This window comes from Oncorhynchus keta, chromosome 18 (genome assembly GCF_023373465.1).
Source record: "Oncorhynchus keta strain PuntledgeMale-10-30-2019 chromosome 18, Oket_V2, whole genome shotgun sequence".
Classification (NCBI taxonomy): domain Eukaryota; kingdom Metazoa; phylum Chordata; class Actinopteri; order Salmoniformes; family Salmonidae; genus Oncorhynchus; species Oncorhynchus keta.
In genome coordinates, this window is record NC_068438.1 from 24,446,108 (window position 1) to 24,455,282 (window position 9,175).

The following is a 9,175-nucleotide window of genomic DNA, read 5'->3' on the forward strand; positions in this document are numbered from 1 at the left end:
ACAGTCAAGATTTGGTGCTCCCCTATGTGGAATGGATTAAAACTTACTTTGTAAGCTCTAACCATCTGAGGGACTGGCCAGTAATGGCCAGAAGTTGAGAAACGCTTATCTAGTACACATTATTTATAAACCGTACTGTAAGCTTGCTAGCTAATATTGTTTACAAGTTTCTGACAAGTTTCAACTTATGTTGTTCTTTCACAGAGGAATCTGGATATCACTGGTCGTCTAAGGAGGTTCAGGCATTGTTAACACTCTGGGCAGATAAGATAGTACAGAAGCACCTCCTCTCCTATAAAAATGAGCACGTCTATGCCAAATTTAGTTCAGAGCTTGCTGCCCTGGGTTTTAAAAGGACGTCGAAGCAGTGCAGACAAAAGATACAAATACTGAAAAAGGAACACAAAAAAATCAAGGATAACAATAACATGAGTGGTTCCATCTATCGTGAAGAGAGTTGGTTTTCCATCGTTGATAGTGTCCTGTGTCACCAACCAAGTACTTTGGAGTCTGGGGTGATAAATTCAGATGCCAAGCTTTTGGGGTCGCCTGATTCCCAACAAGAAATGGGAGATTCTAGTAAGTTAAGTTGTCCAGTACAGCACCTAGTTCACATGTTTAACACAGTAACTTTGTTACCATAAGCTTGGTACTTAAAAATGTTTTTCTTTGTGTGAGTACTGTCAACTGTGCTGTTGTATCCACAGACAAATCTCCATCAATTTGGACACCTGATGAGGTCCATGGTCAACAATCAAAAACCTCAGGGCTTGGGGTGATAAATGCAACTAATCTACTGTTTGAATCGACTCCTGATTCCCCTGTAGACGAGGAACATATTGGTAAGTTATCTAGTAGTGTTTTTCAACCTTTTTTGTACCACGGGCTAGCCAGGGGTGGGAGGGCCAAGAGACCAGAGGTGGTAGTGCTCAGTTGGGGTGTAGGGTTTGAGCATATCCTGAGGTAGGGAGGGGCAGTTCCCCTTGCTGCCCCGTAGGCAAGCACCATGGTCTTGAAATGGATGCAAGCTTGGACTGTGAGCCAGCTAACGCACTTGCACGTATGTCTCACTAACCATCTGAGGGACTGACCAGTAATAGCCAGAAATTGAGAAACACTTATCTAGTACACATTTGTCATGAACCATACTGTAAGCTTGCTAGCTAGTATTGTTTACCATTTTTTGACTTCTTTCAACTGATGTGGTTCTTTCACAGAGGAATCTGGATACCACTGGTCGCCAAAGGAGATTCAGGCATTGTTAACACTCTGGGCAGATGGTAGTGTTCAGAAGCAGCTTCTCTCCTATAAAAACGACCATGTCTATGCCAAATTCAGTTCAGAGCTTGCCGCCCTTGGATTTAACAGGAAATCTAAACAGTGCAGAGACAAACTAAAAAAGCTGAAACAGGAATATAGAAGAGTCAAGGATGACAATAACAAGACTGGTTCCAATCATCATGGAGAAAGATGGTTTGCCATCATCGATAGTGTTCTCTGTCACCAACCAAGTACTTTGGAGTCTGGGGTAATACAGTCAGATGCAATGCTTTTGGAATTAACTCAACCCAATTCCCCACAAGAAGTGGAGGATTCTGGTAGGTTGTCTCGTGCAGCTTCTCAATCACATGTTTAACACCGTAACAAACTCAGCTCCAACATTTACATTTACATTTAAGTCATTTAGCAGACGCTCTTATCCAGAGCGACTTACAAATTGGTGCAAACACCTATGACAACCAGTGGAACAGCCACTTGCATCTAAATCTTGTTGGGGGAGAAGGGGGGTGAGAAGGATTACTTACCCTTACTTACTCTATCCTAGGTATTCCTTGAAGAGGTGGGGTTTCAGGTGTCTCCGGAAGGTGGTGATTGACTCCGCTGTCCTGGCGTCGTGAGGGAGTTTGTTCCACCATTGGGGGGCCAGAGCAGCGAACATTCATTGAATCAGATGGTTCATTCATCACAAAACCCACTGATATTGCCAATGACTTTAATGATTTTGTCATTGGCAAGATTAGCTAACTTATCTTGTCATGAATAATGTGGAAATTGAGCAAGTTGAGGTGACTAAACTGCTTGGAGTAACACTGGATTGTAAGCTGTCATGGTCAAACATGTTGATACAACAGTGGCTAAAATGGGGAGAAGTCTGTCCATAATATAGCGTTGCTCTGCCTTAACAACACGATTGACAAGACAGGTTCAACAGGCCCAAGTTTTGTCGCATTTGGACTACTGTTCAGTCGTGTGGTCAGGTGCCACAAAGAGGGACTTGGGAAAATTACAATTGGCTTTGAACAGGGCAGCATGGCTGGCCCTTAAATGTACACAGAGAGCTAACATTAATGATATGCATGTCAATCCCTCATGGCTCAAAGTGGAGGAGAGAGTGACTTCATCACTACTTGTTTTTGTAAGTGTTGACAAGCGTAATGCACCGAGCTGTCTGTTTGAACTACTGGCACAAAGCTTGGACACCCATGCGTACCCCACAAGACATGCCACCAGAGGTCTCTTCACAATCCCAAGGCCAGAACAGACTGGAAAGTGCATAGTGCTACATAGAGCCATGCCGACATGGAACTCTATTCCACATCAGGTAACTTATGCAAGCAATAGAATCAGATAAAAAAAATACACCTTATGGAACAGCGGGGACTGTGAAGAGACACAAACACAGGTACAGACACGCATGCGCACACAGGCGCTAGAACACGCACTCTACACTTACATTGCAATATTGTTGTATGGTGGTATCATACATTTTGTTGTGGATATGTTGTGGTGTGACAGTGTTATACATATGTACTGTTTTCATATTTTGTTTTATGTGTAATATAAGTGTTTTAATGTGTTTGGACCCCAGAAAGTGTCAGCAGCTAATGTGGATCCCTAATGTGCAGTGCAGACACAAACTAAAAAAGCTGAAACAGGAATACAAAAAAATCAAGGATAACAAGAGTGGTTCCAATCATTGTGGAGAAAGATGGTTTGCCATCATCGATAGTGTTCTCTGTCACCAACCAAGTACTTTGGAGTCTGGGATGATACATTCAGATCCAAAGCCTTTGGAGTTGACTTAACCTGATTTCCCTCAAGAAATTGAGGATTCTGGTTGGCTGTCTCGTACGGCATCTCGTACACGTTTTTTACACAGTAACTTGCCTGTTACCGCAAGCTTCGTAGTTAATATTGATTATGTGAGAACTGTCAACTGAGCTGTTGCTTCCACAGATCAAGCTGTATCCAGTTGGACACCTGATGAGGTCCATGGACTCGTTGGTCACCAACCAGGAACTTCAGGAGCTGATGTGATACATTCTGCTACTATGCTGCTGGAGTTGACTCAACCGGATTCCCCTGTAAAAGAGGAACCTTATGGTAAGTTATCTAGTACAGTCTTTCTCAACCTTTTTTGTATCAGGGATTAGTAATATTTGTTTATTTTCTTTTACTAGCTAACTAAGTCAATGTCTCTGCTAACCATCTGAGGGACCGTCCAGTATTAGACAGAATTTGAAAACCATTTATCTAGTACACATTTTTCATAAACCGTACTGTAAACTTGCTTGCTACTATTGTTTACCAGTTTCTAGCGGCTTTCAACTGATGTGATTCTTTCACAGAAAAATCAGGATACAGCTGGACGTCTCAGGAGGTCCATGCATTGTTAACACTCTGGGCAGATGAGAGTGTTCAAGAGCAGCTTCTCGCCTATAAAAACGAGCATGTCTATGCCACATTTAGTTCAGAGCTCGCCGTCCTTGGATTTAAGAAGACTTCAAGGCAGTGCAGAGACAAACTAAAGAAGCTGAGGCAGGAATATAGACAAATCAAGTTTGACCATAACAAGAGAGGTTCCAATCATTGTGGAGAAAGATGGTTTGCCATCATGGATAGAGTCCTCTGTCACCAACCAAGTACTTTGGAGTCTGGGGTGATAAATTCAGATGCAAAGATTTTGGAGTCGCCTGATTCCCAACAAGAAATTGAAGACTAATTAAGGCTATTCCATGTGAGGAGTAGGACACAGCGTTGTACGAGATCTTCAGTTTCTTGGCAATTTCTCGCATGGAATAGCCTTCATTTCTCAGAGCAAGAATAGACTGACAAGTTTCAGAAGAAAGGTCTTTGTTTCTGGCCATTTTGAGCCTGTAATCGAACCCACAAATGCTGATACTCCAGATACTCAACTAGTCTAAAGAAGGCCAGTTTTATTGCTTCTTTAATTAGCACAACAGTTTTCAGCTGTGCTAATATAATGGCAAAAGGGCTTTCTATTGATCAATTAGCCTTTTAAAATGATAAACTTGGATTAGCTAACACAACATGCCATTGGAACACAGGAATGATGGTTGCTGATAATGGGCCTCTGAACACCTATTTAAAATGGCGCCGGAAGAAATGGCAGCAGTTTCAGGTGCCCAACCAATTGTGCTATTATGTGGTGGTTTTTGCGTTATTTGTAACTTTTTTTTGTACATAATGTTTCTGCAACCATATATTCTGCTGCTACTGTTTATCATGTATGCATAGTCACTTTAACCATACATTCATGTACATACTAACTCAATTGGCCCGACCAACCAGTGCCCCCCCACATTGGCTAACCGGGCTATCTGCACTCTGACCCACCACCCACCACCCCCTCTTTTACGCTACTGCTACTCTGTTTATCATATATGCATAGTCACTTTAACCATATCTACATGTACATACTACCTCAATCAGCCCGACTAACCGGTGCCTGTATATAGCCTCGCTACTGTATATAGCCTCGCTACTATTATTTTTCACTGTCTTTTTTACTGTTGTTTTTATTTCTTTACTTACCTATTGTTCACCAAATACCTTTTTTGCACTATTGGTTAGAGCCCGTAAGTAAGCGTTTCACTGTAAGGTCTACTACACCTGTTGTATTCGGCGCACGTGTCAAATAAACTTTGATTTGATTTAGATATTCCATAAAAAATCTGTCGTGTCCAGCTACAATATTAATTTACATTTACATTACATTACATTTAAGTCATTTAGCAGACGCTCTTATCCAGAGCGACTTACAAATTGGTGCATTCACCTTATGACATCCAGTGGAACAGCCACTTTACAATAGTGCATCTAAATCTTTTAAGGGGGGGTGAGAAGGATTACTTTATCCTATCCTAGGTATTCCTTAAAGAGGTGGGGTTTCAGGTGTCTCCGGAAGGTGGTGATTGACTCCGCTGTCCTGGCGTCGTGAGGGAGTGTGTTCCACCATTGGGGAGCCAGAGCAGCGAACAGTTTTGACTGGGCTGAGCGGGAACTGTACTTCCTCAGTGGTAGGGAGGCGAGCAGGCCAGAGGTGGATGAACGCAGTGCCCTTGTTTGGGTGTAGGGCCTGATCAGAGCCTGGAGGTAATGAGGTGCCGTTCCCCTCACAGCTCCGTAGGCAAGCACCATGGTCTTGTAGCGGATGCGAGCTTCAACTGGAAGCCAGTGGAGAGAGCGGAGGAGCGGGGTGACGTGAGAGAACTTGGGAAGGTTGAACACCAGACGGGCTGCGGCGTTCTGGATGAGTTGTAGGGGTTTAATGGCACAGGCAGGGAGCCCAGCCAACAGCGAGTTGCAGTAATCCAGACGGGAGATGACAAGTGCCTGGATTAGGACCTGCGCCTAATTTACAACATTAACAATGTCTACATTGTATTTCTGATCAATTTGATGTTAAGTTAATGGACAAAAAAATGTATTTTTCTTTCAAACACATGGACATTTTGAAGTGACCCCAAACTTTTGAGCTGTAGTGTATGTTTAAGATGTTTTCAACTCATATGTTGAGGTTGAGTCTGATGAAATTTGTTTGGTTTGTTTATGCTTACTGACAGAGTAATGATGATGAGTTGGAGGCTACAGAGTCTAACTTTGTGGAGTTGGTCCAAACCCTGCTGGAAGACCCGTCTGAGCGGGAGCACTTCTTCCAGGTAAGAGATCTTAGTCTCACAACTGGTAATACTCGTGACCGTCAGGTGTGTATTTAATGCATCTGTAAGTGTAATTTTTTGGGCACAGCAGTCACCTTCAAGCTAAGTTTTGCTATTATTGACATTGTTAATTGCCTGCATTACCAGGAGATGATTGCAGACTATACCACACAAAAAAGGACACCCAAAAGCCATTGCCACCAGATTTATTGTGTGTTAAATTCTCAATTTTTCAGGAGGTGTTCCCAGCACACTATGGCCCTCGGTATGACACAGCACTGCAGGTACTGGTGTGGGAGTTCCTCTCCAGACTGGAGGAGCTGCTACCTGTACCAGACTTCACACAGGTACAGATATAAAAATTGCAGTTCTGCCTGTTTAAGTATTGACTGCTGGTCAGTGTTTAAAATAAAAAATGGGGCTGAGAACTATGGAATGGTGAGCTAAAGGAAAACACCTACCCAATGCTCCAGGATCTGGCATGCAGAGAAGGGAGCAAAGGGTGCATACCAATGATACACAGCGTTGAATTCAATCTATTCTAAAGCGCTGAAAAATATATTGAAATGTAATCAATTACATAACCCTCCCCCAGAATGAAATCCTCAGACAGCAGCATGGCTTGGTGATACCCCCTCTGTCGTGGAGGAATGTGGAAGCACCATATTTGACACTGAAGAGCTGAAGACTCTTCTGCAGCACCATCAGCATCATGGAAACCTGAAAAGAGGTAAGTGTCCAACCAGAATTATATATTTGTTATTGTGTATGTTAAATTCTTTGTCTGGTAAGTAGTGGAAGATGATGTATGGCAAGAGTGTAATTTATGGGATCAATTATGTTGTCTTTCCTAGGTTATTTCTCTTACTACACTGCAGATACCATCCTGTCCGCACTTTCCCTCCCTCCAATAATAAGAGTTGTCATTAGCTCTGAGCAGGCCAGCTCTGACAAAACAAGGTCATGCTCCAATGGAGATGAATGCTTAAAGAATGGGATAAAGAGAGATGCAGAAGGACCATTTAATTGGGGCAGAGAGGAGGAGGAAGAAGATAATTTTTATTTAGAGCAACAAGAGCAGATTAATGTTTTACCTGCAGAGAATTCTGGTCCGTGTATCCCAGTACCCAGCAACGGTATGGACATTCAAGAATTCAAGTTATTAATAAAATATTTGACTTTATTTTACAGTCCTATTATCACTGTCATTTATCTGGTATTTAAAATGAAATTACTTTAACAATTGGTACCTCATGGTAATTAGCAACTTGGAAATTATTAACAGAATCTGTAAATTCTTGATAACAATTGGTACATCCTTGTGTTCTTTGTGAAATGACTAACACAATTCATACCTTATTTGATGTACTTTGTAAGTAAATACCTGGTAGTCAGCAAGCTGTTCAATGTAGTGTTACTCAAAATTGCTTTGTTAAATGGTAATTAATTAATCTGGGCAGAATAACACTTCTTAAGCAATCTGTCCTCCTGATTTTGTCATTGCAGGATTGAATAGTGACATGGAATCCCAGGTCCTTGCCTGCTCCCTCTGCTCATTCTCTCACAGTGATATGGCAAAACTCCACCAGCACATCAGGATTAGGCATTGAGGAGAGGACCGAAAGCTTCGACGCCCTAAAGAATCTGGGACTGAAAATCACCTTCCCTCAAGCAGAACAAAACTACTTCACCAGCACATCAGGACTAGGCACCAAGGAGATGAACAGAAGTGTCAACACTCTGAAGAATCTGGGACTGAAAACCTTCACTCAAGCACAACAATTATCCCCTATAGACCCAATAACATGACTCTAAGCTGCCCTCATTGTGGGAATGTTTACCAAAACCTCAACTCTCTGAAAAAACATATAAGAATTCACACATTTCCATTCTGTTGTAACCAGTGTGAGAGAAGATTTTCTACCAGATTAGGTCTGAAAAGACATCAGCGAGCTCACACAGGGGAAAGACCATTCAAATGCTCTCACTGTGACCGGAGATTCATGTGTGCATATTCACTCAAAATGCATGTATGCACACACACTGGGGAGCGTCCCTACTCTTGCACTATTTGTGGGAAAACATCTGTCCAACATCTAGCAAGACACATGCGGATGCATGCAGGGGAGAAAAACTATTTATGTAACATCTGTGGTAAGGCATTCCTTAGCTCAGGAGAACTGAGGCTGCATACACGATCGCACACAGGAGAATGTCCCTACACCTGTGAACATTGCGGAAGGGGTTTCAAAGCAGCATGCCATCTTCAGATTCATATACGAAGATTTCACACAGGGGAGCGTCCATACCCCTGCACCCTGTGCACAAAACGTTTTGTCATTCTCAGGGAACTTAAAAGACACATGTTAATTCACACAGGTGAGAAAGGTCACAAATGCTCCAAGTGTGGGAAGAGTTTTTCTTTAAAGGAATCTCTGAAAACACATCTTAAAAGTCATGGATTTTAAGACATTCTAGACAGATCATATTAGTTATGCATAAAGTCTTGTAGACGGTATTACTTCTTTCCCCCACAGGTCAGGCGTTATGGGTGGGTCTTAGGGGGCCTGGCTCCAAAAGTCCAAAAGTCAAAAGTGTAGACACCTACTCATTCCAGGGTATTTCTTTATTTGTACTATTTTCTACATTGTAGAATAATAGTGAAAACAAACTATGAAATAACACATGGAATCATGTAGTAACCAAAAAAGTGTTAAACAAATCAAAATATATTTTAGATTCTAAAAAGTAGCCACCCTTTGCCTTGATGACAGCTTTGCACACTCTTGGCATTCTCTCAACCAGCTTAATCAAATCAAATCAAATTTTATTTGTCACATACACATGGTTAGCAGATGTTAATGCGAGTGTAGCGAAATGCTTGTGCTTCTAGTTCCGACAATGCAGTAATAACCAACAAGTAATCTAACTAACAATTCCAAAACTACTGTCTTATACACAGTGTAAGGGGATAAAGAATATGTACATAAGGATACATGAATGAGTGATGGTACAGAGCAGCATAGGCAAGATACAGTAGATGGTATCGAGTACAGTATATACATATGAGATGAGTATGTAAACAAAGTGGCATAGTTAAAGTGGCTAGTGATACATGTATTACATAAGGATGCAGTCGATGATATAGAGTACAGTATATACGTATGCATATGAGATGAATAATGTAGGGTAAGTAACATTATATAAGGTAG

At 41.8% G+C, this 9,175-nt stretch overlaps 1 long non-coding RNA gene across 1 annotated transcript; it reads left to right on the forward strand.

Annotated features, from left to right (window-relative positions):
* Positions 1-1,792: 1,792 nt before the first annotated feature.
* On the forward strand, positions 1,793-8,934 carry LOC118396980 (uncharacterized). Its single transcript, XR_004828308.2, has 6 exons — positions 1,793-3,384; positions 5,868-5,963; positions 6,200-6,310; positions 6,559-6,693; positions 6,818-7,099; positions 7,470-8,934. It is a non-coding gene; the product is annotated as an uncharacterized LOC118396980 (long non-coding RNA).
* The last annotated feature ends 241 nt before the right edge of the window (positions 8,935-9,175 follow it).